Source organism: Myotis myotis, unplaced genomic scaffold (assembly GCF_014108235.1).
Source record: "Myotis myotis isolate mMyoMyo1 unplaced genomic scaffold, mMyoMyo1.p scaffold_m19_p_8, whole genome shotgun sequence".
Lineage (NCBI taxonomy): Eukaryota > Metazoa > Chordata > Mammalia > Chiroptera > Vespertilionidae > Myotis > Myotis myotis.
Genome location: NW_023416390.1, coordinates 89,865,009 through 89,889,661, shown reverse-complemented (window position 1 = coordinate 89,889,661; position 24,653 = coordinate 89,865,009). Strand labels below are relative to the sequence as shown.

At 41.5% G+C, this 24,653-nt stretch overlaps 1 protein-coding gene across 1 annotated transcript in view; it reads left to right on the top strand.

Moving 5' to 3' along the window:
* CNTNAP5 (contactin associated protein family member 5) overlaps positions 1–24,653 on the top strand; it is an 876,948-nt gene that overhangs the window by 245,347 nt on the left and 606,948 nt on the right. The gene's annotated exons all lie outside the window — the stretch shown is intronic.

The following is a 24,653-nucleotide window of genomic DNA, read 5'->3' as shown; positions in this document are numbered from 1 at the left end:
TGGTCACAGTATAGAGTGATTGTAGCAACAAAAAGAAGGCAATGAGTCAGCCAAGACTTCGAGCCACTTCTCCTGTAGTCGCCGGCTGTTCTCCAGGAGATACACTGGCCTCTCCCTTCTTAAATCCCAGTTCCCCGAAAACATCCCATCTTCAAATCAAGCCCCTTCACTTATCTCATCTTTTTACATAGCCCTGCCCCCCCCAAAATAGATTTTTATTTTACTTACAACAACTTTAAAATTCTAAAAATAACAAACAAAAATTCTTCTACATCAGAACAACCACTTCATCCTAAGAAGAAAATGCCCTTTTCCTGTGGCTCCTGCACTCTGCCATGTAAGTAGCTCTGTCTAGATCTTCCCATGCCAGGGCACGTTTCCTGGGAGGTTTTCCTACACAGAAGAGTGAGCTCGCTCTTCTCCACCACTCTAGAACAAAAACATGCTGAAGTTGGCTTTGAAACTAGCATTTTTCTTCTAATGATAGAAATAAAACCTATTTAATTAATCATTAAACACACATTTATGAGGCACGGGCAATGCTGCCGCAGTGTGAGGAAGACTGTGAGGAGTGCAGCAGCATATGGATCCGCAAGGACCTTGCAAGTCGCTTGAGAGAACAAATCCGGGAAGAACAGATACAAAAAAAGAAAGGGTGAAAAGGCCAGTGTTTCTCCCACACCTCTCCTCTGGCCCAGTTACAGGAAACTGGTTTGAAGATTAAAAGGTAAACATTTATGGAAAGAAATATGCTCTGTAACTTTAAGTAAATCAATTACACTTAATTAAATGCTTACTTATTTTCCAAATGCCTGCCTTTTGAGTAAGGGATGGCACCCATGGACTTTAAGAGTACTTTAAAACGCTATTTTGTGAAATATTGAGCACTGTACAAGTTGACAACATAGACTGATAAAAACACTTTGCCATAGGAATTTTAAGGTGAAGAATTTCTTCTCAAAATGAGATATTGTTTTGTTTTGTTTTGTTTTTACACGTGGAGGTATTCACACCACTACTGTCTCTATAAAAATCATGAACATCAACTACAAGAAAAAGCCAGATAATTGAGGAAACTTGGCAAGGGTGGATTCTCCTGGGACCAATTACACAAGAACAAGAAAAATGAGCTTTAGCTCTCTTTCTTCAGTGGCAGTTTCGCAAACCCGCTGCAGGGGTATTGCTGACCATGTATGGAAGCTAGGTGGGGCATTTTAAGGCAGAAAGTAAAAAGCATCTTGTACAGCTCTCCGGCCCCAGGTTCAGGCCAAGCTGCTGGCTTTTTTAGTAACTCACTCATGCCCTGCCCTCACCCAGATGGCATTTGTCCTCAGGCCAGTTACACCTTCATTCTCATTCTTAACTCTGTCCCGATCCCTTCTAGTCCTAGAATGAATCAGCCCTTCACCATGTTTGAGATGCAAAGATGCCAGACAGTGTGGCTTTCCAGCAGATATCTTAAAGTTTAAATCAGTGGTTCTCAACCTTCTGGCTCTTTAAATACTGTTCCTCATGTTGTGGCCCAACCATAAAATTATTTTTGTTGCTACTTCATAACTGTAATGTTGCTACTGTTATGAATCGTAATGTAAATATCTGATATGCAGGATGGTCTTAGGCGACCCCTATGAAAGGGTTGTTCGACCGCCAAAGGGCTCGCGACCCACAGGTTGAGAACCGCTGACTTAAGTAGAGATTCTAATCAGTGCTCAAGAACAAAACATCTCATTGGTGGCAAAACAAAGGCCTTGGAAATTAAAAACAGCTGAGTAATTTGAATCTAATGATTAGCTACAATGAGCCTCAGTATATGTACTTCTAAAATGGGAATATTAGTTCATTCTGAGATTTGGAAGTGATGGGTATTAAGAGCCAGATGCTCAATCGGCTATGGCTTGTGATTTTAATAAAAGTGGTCTGGTCCTGGAGTGGTTCTCCCTTCCTTCACCATTGGAATTGTCCGTGATGGCTGCTGAACGCCGTGGATGCGGGGCAGCGTCACAGCCAGCCTTCCTGGCAGGTTGGCCTGTCTCGGCATATGCATTCATCAAGCACCTCTCTTCTGTGCTTCACGGTTGACATTTTCTGTCTATTCCTTCAGAGACTTGAGATGCGTCTCCTACTGGCCATGAGCTCCATCAGGACAACACAATTTTGTTGTGTTTTCCTTTTTGCATCGGTGGGAGCACCCCAGGCTCACAGAGAGGCCCAGCTTGGCACACATGACTACTGACCAAATTTAAACCCTTGAGAAAATATGTTCCAGTTTCACTGGTGAGAAAGCTGAAAACCTGAAAGAACAATCGTTCTAAATTAGCATAGGTAGCACATGGATGCCCATAGATTCAGACCTAAAAGTGATTCTCTAGAGCAGTGGTTCTCAACCTTCCTAATGCCGCGACCCTTTAATATAGTTCTTGATGTTGTGGTGACCCCCAACCATGAAATTATTTTCGTTGCTACTTTATAACTGTAATTTTGCTACTGTTATGAATCGTAATGTAAATATCTGATATGCAGGATGTATTTTCAGGGGTTGTGAGCCACAGGTTGAGAACCGCTGCGAGACAATACAGTTTCTACTAAGATAGAAGATATCTCATTACCATCTTTTATTTTACCTGGTATTTATAGGTGAATAAAAAGAAGCTTAGAGGATGGTAAAGAGCTCAGCCAGGCAGGTGTCTGCCAAGGCAGGGCTCAGACCCAGGCCCCCTAATTAGATGTCCAGAGCTCCTTCCCTCTCACTCATTCTCTTTTAACCATGAACACCATTCTCAGGATGGGCCTGGCCACTTAACTGTCCTGTCTGCTGGCTGCCCGGGATGTGCTTGACCCAACAAGAGCAATGTTTTTTTACCCCCAAGGTCCTGAAGGAATCCATCCCACCAGAGCTTTGGGTTGGCATTGCTTGGGAGTGGGCTTTAGCTACTACCTGCTTGCTTGTTCTAGTTTTTGCTGGGGAACATTTTCTCTGAATATTTCTGACAAGCAGTCAGGCCATTTATGGAAGTGTGTCTTGAACCTAGGAGGGCAGGAGTGCAATGCTGCTGAGAGGTTAAGTAAGAGGGGAGGCAAGATTCACCAGCTCTATAGCAGAGGGTGAGCCGACTGGGTGCCGGGCGAATCTGTGTGAGAGAGATCCTGGCAGATGTGTCTCTGGAGCCCAGCGTGGGCTCTGAGCTGTTGCTCTGATAAGCCAGGAGGCTTGTGGGCTTCTCTCAAGGATGTCGGATGCAACTTCAGCCTGCCAAGGCAAATGACTTCAGGGGACCTTCTCTGTCTTGGCAATATTAATTTTGCTAGCAACCTTTGTCTAGCCCGCTGAGAATAAAGAGGGCCTTTCCAGTAGACTAGCCCAGTATCTGTGCTTATCCTCTACTCAAGCCTAGGATGCACCAGTACAGCTGAGCCAGTGGCAATATCAGAATATTTTCTGGCCAATTGATAAAATGCCCAAGCTGTTCAAATAGCCCCCATGACACTTAGGCCATCCTCTTGCTCCCCAGAAACACCCAGTCTTACCTGATGTAGCATTTAAACCAGGGGCCGCCATGACCCATCCGGAATGATGGTGCCAGAACCGTGGTGGGCAAAGACTCATGAATGACTTTAAATTCTTCTCTGCTTTTGAAACTCTTTTGACTTACTTGGTTTCTCATTAGACTGTAAACTTTTTGAGGGGCAAGACTGTGCTTAGCTTACTCTTTTAGCCCTAACCCTTCAAGCAGAGTTGGGAACAGCCTATGGTCTCGAGAAATGAAAAGACACAGCAGCTTTTTAGTGCAGTTTTCTGTTTGAGGGCAGGTCAGTAGTTGAAGTGTGAACATACATTCAGTGGTGTGGACGTGCTGTCTTTCCCCAGGACCAGGACTCACTTTAGAGGGTGAGGTCACAGGCAGTTCCTCCTTATTGCTCATGTTACATGATTCTTCTGTTTACATGGAATTGTGCCGTGTCACCAGAGTTCCCAGACCTTTGTCTCTTGAGCTGTGGCCACCTGGGCAGCCTCCCCTAATCTGGTACAACCAGTGACATCGGCATAGGATGTCTCTATTTTCGTGGTCCTCTTTTTTTAAATATATTTCATTGTTTTTTTACAGAGAGGAAGGGAGAGGGGTAGAGAGTTTGAAACATTGATCAGCTGCCTCCTGCACACTCCTTACTGGGGATGAGCCCTCAACCAAGGTACATGGCCTTGACCGGAATCAAACCTGGGACCCATGAGTCCACAGGCTGACGCTCTACCGACTGAGCCAAATCGGCTAGGGCAGTGGTCGGCAAACTGCAGCTAGAGAGCCACATGCAGCTCTTTGGCCCCTTGAATGTGGCTCTTCCACAAAATACCGACTTCTGCGCATGGGCCATGAAGTTTCAATCGCACTGTATGCGCGCCCGCACGTGGTATTTTGTGGAAGAGCCACACTCAAGGGGCCAAAGAGCCGCCATGTGGCTCGAAAGCCACGGTTTGCTGATCACTGGGCTAGGGCTTTCGTGGTCCTCTTAAGTGAAGTTACCTATTCAGTATGCAATGTAGGAGGTGAGATTCCATAGTCATTGAACATTGCTGGCCAACCTACTGCCGGCTTTCCCCTCACCCACAGCTTTGGATCTGTGTCTTCCATGTTATCACAGATAGCATACTGCTTTTTAAAACTGAAAAGTTCAAATCTTCCAATAGATCTTGGCTATTGTAAGTAATGCTGCAATGAATATAGGGGTACATATATTTTTTAAAATTCGTGTTTGGGTTTCTTCAGATAAATTCCCAAAAATGAAATTGCTGAGTCATAAGACAGTTCCATTTTTACTGTTTCCACCAGAAAGCAGGAGGACAGCTGTCTGTGTGGGCAGGAGCAGGGGAGGGGACTGGGGCTGGGATGGAGGGTTGAGCACAAAAGAAAAAGGAGAAAAAACAACAACTCATGGACAAGGACACCAGTGTGGTGATTACTGGGTTATTAACCAGTGTTACCCCAGTTCATTCAATAAAAGGAAAGAAAAACTGAAATGGTCACATTTTCCTCAGAACATCATTAAATGCAGGGAGTTTTGTCCCTCGGACACATTCCATCTGGAATAATGAAAATATTGTTACAAATAACACATTTATTTAGTCAATACTTTTTATTTATTGATCTCCTGCCATGTAGCAGATGCTTTAAATACATTGATTTTTTGTTGTTGTCGTTCAAAACACTCCAAACTAGGTCTCGTCATCTTACCTATGAGAAAACCAAAAGCCAGAGAAATCGAATCACTTCCCTGAGGCCGCCCAGATGCCAGTTGGTGCTGGGATGCACTTGGGTCTGCGTGGCTCCAGCTCAGACACCTTACCCCTGGCCGTGCCACGTCTGTCCCTCCCTCAGACTGTGCCTTCTCAGCAAGGCCTGCCCATTCTGCCAGCAGACATGCAACCTTACCAGCCTCACAATTACACTTTGCAGCAGAGCCTAGAAACCCCAAATGACTTCAAGAGCTGCAAAAATTCAGATGCCTGGGTTCCGTGCACAGACATTCTGCCTGCATTGGTCTGGAGAGGCCAGTGCAGAAGCGACCCTGGGGTTGTTAGGAAGACCAGATTCCGAGGACAGGTTGGGCCTGAGTTTCTATATTACACCAAGGCCCCAGCTGGTCCACAGATAAACACGTGGCTGGCAAGGCCCAGAACTTCGCCAACCCCCTCCCAGCAGGCCCAGCTGCTGCTCTCCTCCAGCTTGTGCTGTTCCTGAGGCAGGTCTCCAGCCAGGGCCAGCACTCTACCCTCGGCTGCTTCTTCCAGCAGCTCCTGTGGAAGCACTGGTTTGGACTCAAATACCTGCTAGTGAGGAGAAGAAAAGGGATTGTGTGATGAGGTCTGGGATTGTGTAATAAAGGGTATCTATACTAATAAAAGGGTACTATGCTAATTAGACTGGATACACTGGACATCTTCTCGATGTCCTTCGGGACAAAGCCACAGTGGCTGCAAGGGCCGAGGAGAGCCAGCAGCCATGGTGGCTGGCAGTGGCAGCAGCAGCAGGGTGGTTGGGGGGTGCCTTCTCCTGATCAGCCCAGTTGCTCCCTCGCAGAGGGTGGCCAGACTGCAGCTTAGGCCTCCTCCCTGAGGGGATAAGGCCTAAGCCATTAGTAGGACATCCCCTGAGGGCTCCTGGACTATGAGAGAGGGCAGGCCAAGCTGAGAGACACTGCCCCAGTGCATGAATTTTCATGCACCAGGCTCTAGTTGTGTAGTAAGTCAGGCTCAGGACTGAATGGCACAGGGAGCACATAGTGTTCTCCCCTCCAGCTGGGCTCCAGGCTAGCCCTCTCTAGGGAGCGCTGGCCCTGAGGGATGCACTGCCTCTGTCATTCACAAAACACTCACCAGAAAAGCCTTGTCTGGTTCCTCCTCACAAAGAGGTCAAAATCGTCTTGGTCTTGATAGGAAGTAAGCATTCAGTAGGGACAGCTGTAACTGACACTTCGGTGTTCTGTGCTGAACAAGGGACTTCACAGTGTTCTAGGAGATACAGTCTCATCTTCCCCAGTGTATAGGGGAGGAAACCGAGCTCATGGCTCTAATCCCTGACAGCCAAAGTCTGTAAGCACACTGGGAGACTGGAACCAAGGCTGTGTGCTGCATGTTAAGAGCATAAATTATGGATGGCAAATGATTTTCAGCTTTTTAAGGATGGAAACTTAAACATGCATCTTTCTTAGACCTTTCTTGATGCTCTATATTGCTCCCTCATTTTCTAATAATGATGACTATCTCACTGGTGAATTGGACTGCCCCTCTATTGAAAAGGGGCACAACACCTGATCAACTATGTAACATTGGGAGTATGTTAGTTATGCCCAAGATGAGCAGCAAGTGTATGTATAGATTTGCCCACCATCACAAGGGCTGGGTCTTCAGATGCACCAGTTTAGAGCCGATCTGTCCTCAGTATACAAGTAGCCTAGGAGCTTCTGTTTAACTTCAGATTTCATTCCTGTGCAGCTGATTGGTTTTAGGTCCACAACTAAGGAAAGCTGCATATATTTTGGTTTAATGTTCAGAAATATAAAATTTTGAAATTTAGAGTGAATTTGAATACTAAAAAATGGAGGAAATCTTGATTCTAGTAAGGTTTAAAGTGTGTGTAATTAAATCAAATTGCTAAAAAATTAAGTACCAACTATCACAACTCTTCAGAGATATTCCCATTTGCTTGTCAAGCCAATCAGCTAGTCAACACATGTTTATTGACAACTCTGTATACTGGATCCCTCTTCAGTTCTAGGAATTGAACCACTGAGACATAAAGCCTGCCCACATAGAGCTTTTGTATTTTATAGAAATGGAAATATTTTCTTTTCCTTACTTTTTCTTCTTTTATTCATCTTAGAGTGGGCGGGGGGAGGGGGAAGGGGCAGAGACAGAAAAGTCTATCCACTGCCTTCCACAGAGCCCTGACCCAGGATCGGATCCAACAACCTAGGCATGTGCCCTGTCCAGGAATGGGAATCGCACCCGTGTCCTTCTGGTGCATGGGATGACACTTAGTCAGCTGAGCCACACTGGCAAGGACCCTTTTCTTTATTTTTAAACATAATATTTGCTTGTTATTCCTAGAGTGTTTCATCTTGTTCTAATAGAAGACCTATAAATTCTGATAAATACTGTTTTTGAGTTAGTGATCTTCAAGGTGCTTCATGTGGTAGTAAAAAATAAGACTCTCTGATACCTGCTTTTTTAACTAAAATACATCCCTAAATCTCCCCATCCAAAATGATTCTCCAATCCTACATCCTGCCTTATTTCTCATTGGCATTTCATATTCTGTAAAATTATTTATGTATACCTTCACACATCCTGCCCACCTAGCAGCATTGGATGTAAGTGCTATGGCCACATACATTTTTGTCTAGTTTGATAGTGTGTCACCAAAACCAGGAACAGGACCTAGGAAATAGGCGATACCCAACAAATATACCTTGGATGAGTTAATATTAGTCATGGGTTCCGTAGCAAAGAATTCTGCACTGAATGAGAGGTTAATAAGAAATGCCATCTTAGGCTTCTCTGTCCAATCAGAGATTTACAATTCAGTTTCCTGGTTCCCATTAATAATCATAATTAATTACCATTACTAGTGGGCTGCGCCTGAAGTGTATGATCAGTGTGATTTTGTGGCTAGTGATCCAAGGGCACTTCTCTCCTATCAAAACAGCACTCAGTATTATCGTCTACTGCATTGTGCTGTTTCAGTCTTCAAAGATTTCTGGTACAAAAACTATTTTTTTTCTTTCCCACCTTCTGAGGACTATTTCACTAATTATAGACACCTTTGACTTTTGTCAAGGATCCAAAGTTAACATTCCCCATATTGCTTTAATAAATATTGTTTTTAATGAAGTTGGTGACTAGACTATTGCTAACAACAAAGTAGAGGAAAGAATATATGGTGAGTTTTTACCTGCCTTAATAGCCATAAAATTGGTTTTATAGGGCTTACATTTATGGCCATTTAAAGAAGTATAAAAACGGTATGAGTTTATGTATACACACTTGTCATCAGTCCCTATAATATTAAAACATAAGAACATTTGTTTAATAAAATAAAATTTATGCTTTTTTTTTTTTCTCCCAGCAATTGCCATTTATAAGTGTCTACTATGCAGTCAGACAGCGGACCAAGGGAACAGACACTCAGTGTATTTTATTTCCTTTAAAATTTATTAAAGTCCTGTGAGGTAGAAAAAACATTTTCCAGAAATGCAGAAACTGAGGGTCACAGAGATCAAAGAGCTAATGAGAAATTTAATCCCCATTTTGAACCAGACATGCTCACTGTCCCGGGCTCTGTGCATGCTGTGGTCGAGGCTGATATTAGACTCAGTGTAGCTGCAGATTGTGAGAGGTACATATATGTAAATCATAACCTTTTATCTAATGATGTGTCTGGGAAACGCTACTAAGATATATATCATTTATTTAAGTTACATATTAAAACACATAAAATATATGTAAATTACATTACATCCTTATATGTATATACATATATGTATATGTACATATATATTCTGTTGCTAGGATTATGAGTGCTTCTTTATTTTCTAATTTATATTTATTGTTCTAAATTACTACAAGGAACATATGTTACCTTTCGTGTGTATATTGTAAGATAGCGAATAGGTTTGGGGAGAGCATCTATACATCTTTGGAGACTAATTTTAAATCGCGCTAACCATGAGAACCTCCCTGTGCCTTGGAACTGCTGAGAAGCAGGTTGTTAGGCTGATGGGTCACTGGTCTGCCTCGTCACCACGTATCTGGAGATGAATTACTTATCAAGCCAGTGCGAATGTGCCTTCCCTTCTGCAGCACTTCCGACAACTCACTAGCTACTAGATGACATATTCAAACAGCACTGAGCTTGTTTACTGTCCCCCGGTGAGTTGAATTTGGAAATCAATATAAAAGTTACAACTACAGTTATTTTTTGCTTTCACCTGCTGAAAGAAAGGGGGATCACTTCAGCCCATACCTTGAATGCAAGGCTGTTCTAAAAATCCGTTGTCTCTATCTACTCTATACACAGATCTTTGAAATTGGGCCCAATGATGCAACATAAATTTTACAAAAGTGATTTTCAACTGCCAAGACTATTTGGAACAAGATTTGGGGATTTACCACTCAATTTCTATTACTCACAGGTCTTCAGCTTTTTTTAGGCAGTTCTAGTCCTAATGTTCTCACCAAATAGCTCTGTCATTATCAGTAGGTCACTTGGTCTCCCTCTATCCCAGTATTTAATTATGTAAAATGGGAACTATCACATCTGCAAGTCATTCAACAGAAATTCTGTGACTGCTGTTGGCTGTGGTGGTGCCAGGGCAGGCTGTGTGCTTGGACAGCTGAGTTCTTTAAGTTATACAGCAGCCCACCCTCTGGCTCCACTTGTTACTCACTCCAGCTGTTGGTAAGCCTCTGGCCCTCTTGGAGTCTTAGTTCCCATTCTTTTTATTTTTAAAATATTTTATTGATTTCAGAGAGGAAGGGAGAGAGAGAGAGAGAGAGAGAGAGAGAGAGAGAGAGAGTAACATCAATGATGAGAGTGAATCATTGCTTGGCTGCCTCTTGCACTCCCCATACTGAGGATGGAGCCCACAACCAGGCATGTGCCCTTGACCCATGGAACCTGGAACCCTTCAGTCCACAAGCTGACACTCTCTCCAGTGAGCCAGAACAGCTAGGGCAGTTTCCTACTCTTAAAGTAGGAATGATTACATACATACCTCAGAATTGTTTTGGATAGAAAACTAAATCATCTTTGTAGAGAAATTGGCACAATATCAGTCACAGAGTAAGTTTTTGGTGGATGGTAGATGCAGCTGTCTAAAGAGGTAGATACAAATTATTTTGAATGTTACTTCCAAAGATATGCTGGTAATTACTTCATTTATGTGTGCTTGCATATATATATTCATTATTGAAAAACTGGGAGAAAAAATGGAGCTAGGGCTCATAACTCTATCACTACTTTCTACTACTATTTTTAATTACTATTGACACTTTGGTATTCTTTTTCCTTTATATTAATTCTTTAATCATTTTTATATATTTAGTCATATACATTTATACAAGTTTTATGCTACATTTATCATTCATCAGCAATCAAAGTACTTAACTTTGCTATTACAAATAATGGACATTTTAATTAATATTTTCACTGTGCAGCAATTATGGGAAATTTTTAAATTTAAAAACTATATGAAATAAGATGAAAAATTATACTGATTTTTAACTTCATTGGCCAGACATAGTCACTATTAGCATCTTAAAATATTTCTTCTGAACTGTTTTTAGATGCATACATCTAAGATTTAATTCAAGGTACCAGTCATTGTAAGACCTACCATTATCTCCTTTACAAAAAAGAAAAATGCTACCAAATGAACATTGAACACAATGCTTTCTTATCACTTAGAACTTTTATTTTGTATGTTTTGAAATGGCCCTCTTAAATTATATAGGGAGAGGTTTTTATCATAGTATTAGTAGTATTATTGTACATACATAAAAAGAAAATAGGTGACAAATACAATGAGAAAAATATTTATAAAACTCTCCTACATCTGGAGCCTCCGTCCTGACATACCCGTGTCTGTGTCCAACACCATCTCCTCCTCTGTGCGGTTGCTCTCCCACATGAACACTGAGTTTTTAACACTGAATCACAGTATAGTATTTTAACACAATATTAAATCAACACTTGTAGGACTAACAGTGCACATAGCTAATACAGCGACAAAGCTATGCCTTCGCTCTGCTCAAGCCCACACAGCTCTCCTGTGGCCAATGGTCTCCTGAAGCCTGTGAGCCATTCCAAGGGCCAGCCTGACCTAGGCATAGGCAGCTTAGAACTAGCAAAAAAGAAATATTTCACTTAATTTTTAATTAAATAATTAATTATTTTCTTGCATGTTTTTTCTTTATTGATTAAGGTGTTATATATGTGTCCTTATCCCCCCATTGTCCTCCCCCCAGCCCCTCCACTCATGCCCTCACCCCCCTGGTGTCTTTTTACATAAACTTTAATTTATATAAAATATTTATAAAACTCTCCCACATTAGGAGCCTCTGTCCTGACATACCTGTGTCTGTGTCCAAACCATCTCCTCCTCTGTGTTGTTGCTCTCCCACATTTAAATTTAATCGTTTCTTTTTAAACATTTCCCTTTAATATTAATTTGGGACCACTTCCCAGTATCTTCAAAACTCTTTTAAAAATCATTCCTTTCAGAGTATTCAACAAATGAAGAGCAAAGATCCTTAGCTTTTGAGACTACTAGAAAATTACCATTATTGAGAACAAAGCTTGCAAATGGAAATACATTGCAAACTCTATAACTGCATGTTGGAATATCTTGACATCTGGGAAGAATGCTTTGATGGATTGTCTATTTTTAATTAGATAAATTCATGTTCTATATCAGAAGGAAATGAAATTGAGAAAGCCTATGACTTCATGTAACTCTAAATCTGATAAAACATGCAAGAGAATCGTAGAAACAATTTATTTGACAAATTTTGTTGTATAAAAGTATCTATCAGGAAAAAATACTGTGAAAGAAGGCATATACCCTGTTTTTTGAACTGGAATAAACCCAGTGACTGAAGTTTCAGAGCAAAATAAGAATAACAGGGGTACAGACAGAGATATGGAATGGAGGCTAAAATGCCTCTCAAGCTTAGAGATCTTGATAAGAGGTTTGAATGTAATGCTACTTGCTATGGCAGCTACTGGAATTTTCTACAGTGAAATAATGTGACCTTAAAACCTACTTATGCCCTGGCCATTGTGGATCAGTCGGTTGGGTGTTGTACTGTGCACTGGAAGATTGTTGCTGGTCCGGCTCCCTTTCAGGGCATATGCCTGGGTTGTTGGCTCGATCCCTGGTAGGGGTGTTCAGGAGGTGGCCAATAGATGCTCACAGTGAGGTTCTCTCTCTCTCCAAAAAATCAATAAAATATTTTTAAAAACTACTTATTTTCCTGTAATAAAAAAAAAGTTTATCAATAATGTTATTCTAATGTGGAAGGGGGAGTATACTATATTTCTCAGAATAATGCATTTCTTTTTTTATTATTATTATTAGTTAAGGTACTACAAATGTGTCCTCATCTCCCCTATTAACCCCCCCCCATTAACCCCCAACCTCCCCCACACACACAAACTCATGCTCCCATCCCCCTGTTGTCCATGTCCATTGGTTTGGCTTATATACATGTATACAAGTCCTTCGGTTGATCTCTTCCCCTTACCCCCGCCCTCCCCTACTTTCCTTCTGGGGATTGATAGCCTGATCACTGTTACTCAGTCTTTGGATCTGTCCCTTTTCATCAGTCTATGTTGTTCTCTATAATCCACAAATGAGTGAGATCATGTGGTATTTATCTTTCTCTGACTGGCTTATTTCACTTAGCATAATGCTCTCCAGTTCCATCCATGCTGTTGCAAAAGGCAAGAGTTCCTTTTTTTTTTTTTCTTACCGCAGCATAGTATTCCATTGTGTATATGTACCACAGTTTTCTAATCCACTCATCTGCTGATGGGCACTTAGGCTGTTTCCAAATCTTAGCTAAGGTGAATTGTGCTGCTATGAACATAGGGGTGCATATATCCTTTCTGATTGGCGTTTCTGGTTTCTTGGGATATATTCCTAGTAGTGGGATCACTGGGTTAAATGGGAGTTCCATTTTTAGTCTTCTGAGGTAGCTCCATACTGTTCTCCACAGTGGCTGCACCAGTCTGCATTCCCACCAGCAGTGCAGAAGGGTTCCTTTTTCTCCACATCCTCTCCAACACTTGTTGTTTGTTGATTTGTTGATGATAGCCATTCTGACAGGTGTGAGATGATACCACATTGTCGTTTTGATTTGCATCTCTCGTATAATTAGTGACTTTGAGCAGGTTTTCATATGTCTTTCGGCCTTCTGTATGTCCTCTTTTGAAAAGTGTCTATCTAGGTCTTTTGCCCATTTTTTTATTGGATTGTTTATCTTCTTTTTGTTAAGTTTCATGAGATCCCTGTAAATGTTGGAAATTAAACCCTTATCGGTGGTATCATTGGCAAATATGTTCTCCCATGTAGTGGGTCTTCTTGTTGTTTTGTTGATGGTTTCCTTTGCTGTGCAAAAGCTTTTTATTTTGATGTAGTCCCATTTGTTTATTTTCTCTTTAGTTTCCAATGCCCTAGCAGCATTATCAGAGAAGAAATTTCTTCGGCATATGTTTGCGATTTCGCTGCCTGTGGATTCCTCTAGTATTTTTATGGTTTCCCGTCTTACGTTTAAGTCTTTTATCCATTTTGAGTTTATTTTTGTGTATGGTGTGAGTTGGTGATCTAGTTTCATCCTTTTGCATGTATCTGTCCAATTTTCCCAACACCATTTATTGAAAAGACTGTCTTGACTCCATTGTATGCTCTTGCCTCCTTTTTCGAATATTAATTGGGCATAGTGGTTTGGGTCGATTTCTGGGGTCTCTATTCTATTCCATTGATCTATATGTCTGTTCTTGTGCCAGTACCAAGCTGTTTTAAGAACAGTGGCTTTGTAATACAGTTTGATATCTGGTATTGAGATCCCACCTACTTTGTTCTTTCTCAGGATTGCTGCAGCTATTCGGGGTCTTTTTTTTATTCCAGATGAATTTTTGGAACGTTCGTTCTAGATTTGTGAAATATGCTGTTGGTAATTTAATGGGGATTGCATTGAATCTATAAATCGCTTCGGGTAGTATGGACATTTTGATGATATTGATTCTACCAATCAATGAACACGGTATATTCTTCCATCTGTTTATGTCTTCCTCTATCTCTTTTTTCAGTGTCCTGTAGTTTTCAGCATATAAGTCTTTTACCTCCTTAGTTAAATTTATTCCTAGGTATTTTAATTTTTTTGGTGCAATGGTAAATGGGATTGCTTCTGTAGTTTCACTTTCTGTAAGTCCACTATTGGTGTAAAGAAATGCCATGGATTTCTTAGCATTAATTTTGTATCCTGCTACATTGCCGAATTCATTTATTAAGTCTAATAATTTTTTGATGGAGTCTTTAGGGTTCTGTATGTACAGTATCATGTCATCTGCAAATAAGGACAGTTTTACTTCTTCTTTTCCAATCTGGATGCCTTTTATTTCTTCTTCGTGTCTGATCGCAATGGCTAGTACTTCCAGTACTATGTTGAACAGGAGTGGTGAGAGGGGGCATCCCTGTCTTGTTCCTGTTTTTAGGGGGAATGGTTTTAGTTTTTGCCCATTGATTATGATGTTGGCTGTGGGTTTGTCATATATGGCTTTTATTATGTTGAGGTATGATCCCTCAATTCCTATCTTGCTGAGAGTTTTTATCAAGAAAGGGTGTTGGATTTTGTCAAATGCTTTTTCCGCATCAATTGATATGACTATGTGGTTTTTTTCTCTCAATTTGTTTATGTGATGTATCACGTTTATTGATTTGCGGATATTGTACCATCCTTGCATCCCTGGGATAAATCCTACTTGGTCATGGTGTATGATCTTTTTGAGGTACTGCTGGATCCGATTTGCTAGGATTTTGTTGAGGATTTTGGCATCTATGTTCATGAGGGATATTGGCCTATAATTCTCTTTCATTGTATTGTCTTTATCTGGTTTTAGGATTAGGGTGATGTTGACTTCATAGAATGAGCTGGGAAGTGTTCCTTCCTCTTGGATCTTTTGACATAGTCTGAGGAGGATAGGTTTTAGGTCTTCCTTGAATGTTTGGTAAAACTCCCCTGTGAAGCCATCTGGCCCCGGGCTTTTGTTTGCTGGAAGCTTTTTGATTACTCCTTCGATTTCCTCCATAGTTATTGGCCTATTGAGATTTTTAGATTCTTCCTGGTTAAGTTTTGGAAGGTTGTATTTTTCTAGGAATATGTCCATTTCCTCCAGGTTTTCTAGTGTGTTGGTGTAGAGTTGTTCATAGTATTTTCTAACAGTCCTTTGTATTTCTATGGGGTCTGTTGTTATTTCTCCTCTTTCATTTCTGATTTTGTTTATTTGGGTCTTCTCTCTTTGTTTCTTGGTGAGTCTGGCTAGAGGTGTATCAATCTTGTTTATCCTTTTAAAGAACCAGCTCTTGGTTTTGTTGATCTTTTGTATTGTTTTTTTGGTCTTTATGTCATTTATCTCTGCTCTGATCTTTGTTATTTCCTTCCTTCTGCTTACAGTGGGCTTTTTGTTGCTCTCTTTCTAACTCTTCGAGTTGTAGAGTTGGGTCATTTATTCTCATTGTTTCTTGTTTCTTGCAGTAGGCTTGTAGAGCTATGAACTTCCCTCTCAAGACTGCTTTTGCTGTGTCCCATAGGTTTTGGATTGTTGTGTTTTCATTGTCATTTGTTGCCATGATGTTTTTTATTTCTTCTTTGATCTCACTGGTAACCCAGTCGTTGTTTAATAGCATGCTATTTAGTCTCCATGTGTTTGATTTTTTTGGATTGTTTTTGTTGTAGTTGATTTCCAGTTTTATGCCTTTGTGGTCTGAGAAGATCCTTGATATGATTTCAATTTTCTTGAATTTGAAGAGACTTTGTCTGTGACCCAATATATGGTCTATCTTTGAAGATGACAAATGTGCACCTGAGGAGAATGTATATTCTGTGGCTTTGGGGTGAAATGTTCTGAAGATGTCAATTAATTCCATCTGATCTAGTGAGTCATTTAGGATTGATGTTTCTTTGGTGAGTTTCTGTTTAGAGGATTTGTCCAGTGGAGATAATGGGGTGTTAAGGTCCCCTACTATGATTGTATTGCTGTCAATCTCTCCCTTGATCTCCTCCAGAAGATTTCTTACGTATTTGGGTGCTCCTATATTGGGGGCATATATATTTACCAGAGTTATTTCTTCTTGTTGGACTGCTCCCTTTAGTATTATGAAGTGGCATTCTTGATCTCTTTTTATCTCCTTCACTTTGAGATCTAATTTGTCAGATATACGTATTGCTACCCCGGCTTTTTTTTCACTTCCATTGGCCTGAAAAACCTTTTTCCATCCCTTCACCATCAGTCTGTGTGCGTCTTTTTTTCTGAGGTGGGTTTCCTGAAGACAGCAGATATATGGGTCATGTTTTCTTATCCACTCATTTACCTTATGCCTTTTGACTGGGGAATTTAATGCATTTACATTTAAAGTTATTATTGATAGAAACTTGTTAGTAGCCGTTTTTGTTCTTTACCGCTGCATTCCTTCTTTGTTTCCTGTTTTTTTCTATTTACAGCAGACCCTTTAGCATTTCTTGCATTGCTGGTTTGGTTGTAATAAACTCCCGTAGACCGTTTTTGTCTGTGGAGCTCCTGATTTGACCCTCAATTTTGATTGATAGCCTCGCTGGGTATAGTATTCTTGGATTCAGACCCTTCCTTTGCATGACTTTGTATATTTCATTCCATTCCCTTCTTGCCTGATGTGTTTCTGTTGAGAAATTGGTCGCTAGTCTGATGGGGGATCCTTTGTAGGTAACTTTCTGTCTCTCTCTGGGTGCTTTTAAGATTCTTGCTTTGTCGTTGGTGTTTGCCAATTTAATTATTATGTGCCTTGGTGTTGGTCTTTTCGGGTTCATTTTGTTTGGGACTCTGTGAGCTTCTTGGATTTGTGTGAGTTTTTTCCTCCCTATATCAGGGAAATTTTCTGTTACTATTTTTTCAAACAGGTTTTCTATTCCTTGCTCAGTTTCCTCTCCTTCTGGCACCCCTATTATCCGGATGTTGTTTCGTTTAGCATTGTCCCAGAGTTCTCTTAGGCTCTCCTCCTGCTTTTTAATTTTTTTTTTCTAGAAGCTGTTCTGTTTGGGTATTTTTTTCTACCTTGTCTTCTAGCTTGCTGATGCGGTGCTCTGCTTCTTCTAGTCTACTGTTGATGCTTTCTATTGAGTTCTTTATGGCAGTGATGTCATTTTTCATTTCTTCTTGGTTTCTCTTCATTTCCTCTTGGTTCTTCTTCATTTCCTCCTGTTTCCTACACATATTGTTGAATTGGTCTTCCATTCTTTTCTTTTTTATATTTTTAAAATATATTTTATTGATTTTTTACAGAGAGGAAGGGAGAGAGTTAGAGAGTTAGAAACATCGATGAGAGAGAAACATCGATCAGCTGCCTCCTGCACATCTCCCACGGGGGATGTGCCCGCAACCCAGGTACATGCCCTTGACCGGAATCAAACCCGGGACCCTTCAGTCCGCAGTCCGACACTCTATCCACTGAGCCAAACCGGTTTCGGCAAGGTCTTCCATTCTTTTCATCCACCTTATGGCCATTACTCTGAATTCTTTCTCTGACAGGCTGCTTGCCTCCATTGCCTCCATTTCGTTTACTTCCTTTTCTGATGATGCCTGTTTTTCTTTCATATTTGGGCTGGTTCTTTGTTTCACCATGATTTCTATTCTCAAGGTGTTTGGTTATGTAGTTCTCTCTCTGCTGCGCTGATTCAAAGGCACAAAATACAACACAACAAGGCACAATGTACAAGGCACCGAACTAAATGCATTCACGATATTAATAACCCCAAATAAAGGTGACCCCCCGAGCGAAGAGAATTAGGGGATAAAGAAGAAAAAAGAGAAAAAGATTAAAGAGAAAAATAAAGAACAAAAAGGAGTGCCGAAATAAGATTGGGAAAAGGGAGAGAAGAAAAAACAAAAAAGACAAAAAAAAACCAACCAAAAAAAAAACACAAAACAAAAAACAAAAACAAACAAACAACAAACAAACAAACAAAAAAAAGTAAGAGAATGAAATAGAGGTGGGGAAGAGTCTATTTGTATGGGGAGAAAACTCCAAGAGAACCGCAACCAATATCAATGAACTCCAGCAGCAGATCCCTGGAGACTAATGCAAACTACAAACAACCACCAATATCAAGCGAGGCAAGGGAAAACAGAAGCACAAAAATAACCAGATAAAGAAAAAGTAAGCAAAACAGAAAAATGAAAATGAAAAACAAAACAATTTCCCACACAAGCATAAAAAACCCCAATATACTCAAAATCAAGCAAACACTAGCAAAACGACAGAGAGACAGAGAAAAAAAAATACATAGTGAAGAAAGATAAGAGAGAGGTGTATATGGGTTTAGAGCGAGGGATTGGAAATTAGATATATAAGTAGGGTGAAATTTAGACAGTGGGTAGAGAGAAAGAATAGGGAAAATCCAAAGCAGGAATTGGGTAAGAGAAACAGGACAACAAAAGGGGAAAAGTGAGGAAGAGAGTTTTGGCTTAAGGGTAAATGTGAGATAGAGAGAAATGATGCTAAAGGAACGATGAAAATAGAGTGTAGAACACTAATCCCAAAATAAAATAAAGAAAAATAAAAATAATAAAAATAAAAAATAAAATGACACTTGAAAAAATGGTAAAAGGATAGCAATAATACGGGTTAAAAAATGTAGTAATTAAAAAGGTAAAATCAGGTGATGAAAAAAGAAAAAATAAAAAAAATAATAAAATAGGTTCTTAATGAAATGGTGAAAAAAGAATTAAAAAAAAATATATATATATATAAATATTCGGAAGTGAAGGTGCTTCAGATCTTCCACTCTTCTTTTTGGCACGCCTTATTCCTGCCAGGCATTCAGGGGAGTGTTGAACTTCCCTGCGATACACTGCCCCTCGTGCAGTAAACCACAGACTGATTTTAAGGCAGGTTGTATTTCTTTACCAGACTGCCTTTATTTGTGATCACAGAAGAGATAGTTCGTGGTTCTGCCTCTGGGTGGCAGTGTGTCTGGATTGACCTCCGAGGCTATAAGTCCTCTCTATCAGTAGGGTTTGTTTTTTTGGTTTTTTTCCTCTATGGTATTTGGAATTGACTTGGGAAAGACCACTGCCCAGAGCTGGTTCCTTGCCACTGCCCGCTGTTTCCCAGGCTCCCCAAAAAGAACTTTCCCCTACAGGCTCTGCGAATGACCCCAACTGGGGAATCCCATGCACTGGGTTTAATAATCAAATGCACGGATCTAAGGGGAACTGTAACAAGAGCCTGATAGTTGTGCGAATTCGCAAGCCTCCACCTTCCAGGTCTGCGCACAGTCTTCGTGCACAGTCTCCACGCGCCCACTGGCCCCTGGCACCAAGCAGCCAGCAGATTGGCAAAGTCCAAGGCTGCTCCTTTACATCCAGTCCAGCTATGGGCTCATTTTTCGCGTTCCCTTCTGCCAGCGGCCCTGTGGGGTCCCTTCCCCACTCGCGGGTCACGCTGGTCCCAACGGCTGCGGACTCTGTGGGGCGCAGATTCCGCCGCGCGCGCGCGGGCAAGCTCGGTCCTCCCTCCAACCCGAACTGCAAACTGCACCTTTAGGGGATGTCCAACCTTTCCGTGAGAAGAAGCAGTGCTCGTCTGACTTCACGCAGTCACGCTGCTTGAGGTCCCTTGTTTCCAGGTTAGCAGCTTGTCTCTGGATGCCGGCAACAGCCACCCAAGATGGCGCAGTCTCCGCTGCTTAGCTGGCGCACCACGAGAGGCTTCAGCCGCAGTCTCCAACCGTCCTTTTTTTCCTGGGGGTTCTCGGTCTTTCCTAGCTTCAGACAGTCTCTCAGCTGAAAATCCTCTGCCTATTCGGGCTGCATGTTACCCGTTTCAGCTGCTCACCCTTATCTGCTCCAGGACAAGGCACAGGACACGTCCGTTTATACCTCCGCCATTTTCCCCCAAAATCAGAATAATGCATTTCTTAATTATCTATCTATAATAATAAAAAGATAATATACTAATTAGAGCAAACGTCTTCAGGACATTATTTCGGACATACTTCCTGATGAAGCTGGGGCCAGAGGGAAGCAGCCAGGGTCCTGCAGATGGCCCAAGGGAAGCCAGTCTGGGTCCCGGGTGCTGGAGGGAAGTCAGTGGCAGCAGCCCAGGGAAAGGAAGACCTACTCTTGCACAAATTTTCGTGAATTGAGCCTCTAGTGTATATGTATGTGTGTGTGTGTGTGTGTGTGTGTGTGTGTGTGTGTGTGTGTATACAGCTTAAGCGACCTTCTGACCATTCATCCGTCCGACTGGTAGCTATGATGCATAATGACCACCAGGGGGCAGATGTTTCGACTAGTAGCTATGAAGTTCACTGATCACCAGGGGGCAGATGCTCAATGCAGGAGCTGCTGAGCTGTGGTGACTTGGCAGCTCTGGTTCTCAGGTGACGCACCCGGAACCAGAGAGGAAGGAGCCTGATTCTGGGTGCATCACCTGAGAACCACCCTCTCGTACTCTGGGACCCCTTGGGGGATATCGGAGAGCCGGTTTCAGCCTGATCCCCTCAGGCCAGGCTGAGAGACCCCACCTGCCAGAGGGACCCTGCTCACTCTGCAGATACCCTTGGAGCCCCAGAGCCACCCCAGGTGTGGCCACCCAGAGAGGGACTGTGGGAGATTAGCTCCAGGGCATGTCCAGCCCTTCTCACCCACTCCCACACCGCTGACCACCTTCTAATTAATTTCATTTCAATGTGCAGGAATCTGTGCACCGGGACACTAGTATTTTACATTTTAATGTATAACTTTGTATAAAACTAGAGAGTAGAACTTGAACATGATTCTCAAATTGACTTTTTTCTTTTTCTTTTGAGTAACTATACAGGTCATTCCAGATTGCTTTTTAATGAGAATGTTCTTCTCCGTTTCAAGTTCTGGGGCTCACTGTGGGCAGGGGTGGTGTAAGTCAGCTCCCAGAATTGACCATGTGGTTCAGGGGAGAGAACACAGGGCTGTCTACAGGGCTGGTTCTCAGCCTGTAAAACTGAATGCATAGGGAGCCCTTCTGATGACTTTTCTTCATGTATATTATTATTTTAAAAGAGAGTTCATTTTCCTTCTGATTGTCCTTATGTCAGTGGATTTTGCCAGACTGTGACTTTGCCTTTTTTGAGGAAGTAATCATCTTTTTGAGAAAATTGTAGGAAAGGAGGAATTAAAGGAATCTTGTAAGTGATTAACAAGCAACAAAAACTGTGGATAATCCTCTCCTAAGTACTGTATTCTGTTTGTATATTCAAACTTGAAAGTCTTCAAAAACAGTTATACACATTTACATAACACATTGTCCTTCTGTTAATATTTTGGGCTATTCTCTTTCTGTCTTTGCTCTATGTATATTATATATACTTGTGTTCATATCATAGAGACTGCTATTCACTTGGTCATAATATATGTGCACATTTTTATGCCATTAGTTAAAGTAATTTTATTATTTTAAAAAATAATTCTTTATTGTTGAAAGTATTACATATGTCCCCCTATTTTCCCCATTGACTCCCTCCAGTCCGCCCCTGCCCTTCTTCCTCCTCCCTATCCCAGGCCTTCAGCATCCTATTGTCTGTGTTCATGGGTTATGCATATATGCATAAAAGGTCTTTGATTGATTACCTCCCACCCACCCACCCAACCTCCCCCGCTTTCCCTCTGAGATTCTGCACTCTTTTCAATGCTTCAAGTCTCTGGATTCACTCCGTTCATCAGCTTATTTTGTTACTTAGCTTCTACAATGAGTGTGATCATGTGATACTTGTTTTTCTTGATTGACTTATTTCACTTAGCATGATACTCTCTAGGTCCCTCCATGCTGTCTCAAAGGGTGAGGGATCTTTCTTTTTTACTGCTGCATGGTATTCCATGGTATAAATGTACCAAAGTTTTAATCCACTCATCTGCTGATGGGCACTTGGGCTGTTTCTAGATCTATTGTAAACTGTCCTACTATGAACATAGAGGTGCATACATTCTTTCTGATTGGTATTTCTGGTTTGTAGGATATATTCCTAGCAGTGGGATCACAGGATCAAATGGCAGTTACATATTTAATTTTTTGAGGAAACTCCATAGTGTTTTCCATAATAGCTGCACCAGTCTGCATTCCCATCAGCAGTGTACTAGGGTCCCCTTTTCTCCTCATCCTTACCAGCACTTGTTATTTGTTGATTTGTTGATGATTGATAGGCATTCTGACAAGTGTGAGATGGTACCTCATTGTTGTTTTGACTTGCATCTCTCTGATGATTAGTGACTTTGAGCATTTTTTCATATGTTTCTTGGCCTTCTATGTGTCCTCTTTGGGGAAGTGCCTATTTAGGTCCTTTGCCCATTTATTAATTGGATTGTTTGTCTTCCTTTTGTTAAATTGTATGAGCCCCTTATATATTTTGGGTATTAACTCTTTATCAGATGTATCATTGCTAAATATGTTCTCCGATGCAGTGGGCTCCCTTTTTGTTTTGTTGATGATTTCTTTTGCTGTGCAGTAGCTTTTTATTTTAATGTAGTCTCATTTGTTTATTTCCTCCTTAGTTTCCTTTGCCCCAGGAGATGTATCTGTAAAATGCTAGTAGACTACAATTGAAAAACACCCTTGGAGTCTCAGTGATTTAATGACACAATATTTATTTTTCAGATCACCTTAGGAGTGATTGGGTGGCCATCTGCCCTCTTAGAACAGGCACCTTGCACAGCTGCGTGGCAGGGAGACAATGTGGAGCTCACATGCACAGCGCACTTATCTGCCCAGAAATGTCACAGGGCACGTCCTAATAGATGATGGGCAGAGCTGGCTTCATGGAGAGGTACAGTGGAGGACATGGGATTGTGTGAGCACTGTCTGTCCCCAGGCCCCTGTCCCCAGATGTCTGCACCCTCACATGCACATAAACTCCTAATATCTCCAATGCCTCACACACTGGATTCCTCCCACCCTCGGAAGGAAGACTTTCCAAACTCACACCCAGTCACTGTATCTGCTTCCAAGTCCAGGTGTCTGGCTGTGTCTCCATAAAGTCTCTTGATAGAAAGATCCTGATTTTAAGAAACCAAACAAAATCTGAAAGCATACCCTTTCCTCATCATGAAGCCCCGCATTCCATACACACGCACATGTGTAATCCACTGTGCAAAGATGAGACAAGAACATAATAACCCAGTTCCCAGAGCAGAAGCCTGGACGGGGCGAATGGCACACAGTAGTCTAGTAATTGGCTGTGGGCACAGCAACCCTCCAGCTGGAGCTGCTGCTGCGTCCCCTGCACGGAGCCAGGAGGGCATCTGCTCTCAGGGGCGGCTCCTCGGTCAATGACCCTCTGGGCCATCGCCTCCCCTCTAGAAGTTTCTTCCCTTCCCATGATCTTCACTGGCATCAACAAAAGGATAAGGGGATCTGCCCATTTTGGGGGCTCATCTCATTTTCTGGTAAAGAAAATTAGGGCCACAAATAATATATATATTTTTATTGCTTAAAGTATTACAAAGAGTATTACATATGTCTCCTTTTTTTTTCCTCCCCTTGATCTTCCCCTGGCCTCCCCTACCCCCCAGTGTCTTATGTCCATTGGTTATGCTTATATGCATGCATACAAGTCCTTCAGTTGATCTCTTACCCTCCCCTCCTGCCCCTCAACCCTCCCCGGACTACCCACTGTAGTTTAGCAGTCTGTTCGATGTTACTCTGCCTCTGTATCTATTTTTGTTCATCAGTTTATAATGGTCTTAATTATTCATAAATGAGATCATGTGGTATTTTTCTTTTATTGACTGGCTTATTTAACTTAGCACAATGCTCTCCAGTTCCATCCATGCTGTTGCAAATGGTAAGAATTCCTTTTTTTTTTTTTTTTTTTTTTTTATACAGCAGCATAGTATTCCATTGTGTAGATGTACCACATTTTTCTAATCCATTCATCTGTTGCTGGGCACTTAGGCTGTTTCCAAATCTTAGCTATGGTAAATTGTGATTCTATGAACATAGGGGTTCATATATCCTTTCTGATTGGTGTTTCTGTTTTCTTGGGATATATTCCTAGAAGTGGGATCACTGGGTCAAATGGGAGTTCCATTTTTAACTTTTTGAGGAAACTCCATATTGTTATCCACAGTGGCTGCACCAGTCTGCATTCCCACCAGCAGTGCATGAGTGTTCCTTTTTCTCTGCATCCTCTCCAGCACTTGTCGTTTGTTGATTTTTTGATGATAGCCATTCTGACAGGGGTGAGATGGTACCTCATTGTTGTTTTTATTTGCATCTCTTGGATGATTAGTGACCTTGAACATGTTTTCATATGTCTCTTGGCTTTCTGAATGTCCTCTTTTGAAAGTGTTTATTTAGGTCCTTTGCCCATTTTT